Genomic DNA, 304 nt, shown 5'->3' on the forward strand with positions numbered 1-304 from the left:
GCTCCCTAATACGATGTGATCAAGTTACTCAACCGAAAGCCCCTCTTAATAGTGCGGCTATCTATCCTATAATCCGGTCTCCCATCAACCACCTTGAGACCGGTAAAAGAAAAACCTATCAAGTTCATACCTTTGCCTTGCGCATCCCGCTTGATCTTGATGATAACTCTTCAAGCTCTACATGTAATAACCCAGAACATAGGAACAACGAAGGGTAGATTTAGAAATGGGATGTGCATTTCATCGCAAAACGGGGGAAATTTTCGCGCCTTATTGCAACTAAACCTAAGAGGGATCGAGGTTC

The sequence above is a fragment of the Lolium rigidum genome, chromosome 3, assembly GCF_022539505.1.
Source record: "Lolium rigidum isolate FL_2022 chromosome 3, APGP_CSIRO_Lrig_0.1, whole genome shotgun sequence".
Classification (NCBI taxonomy): domain Eukaryota; kingdom Viridiplantae; phylum Streptophyta; class Magnoliopsida; order Poales; family Poaceae; genus Lolium; species Lolium rigidum.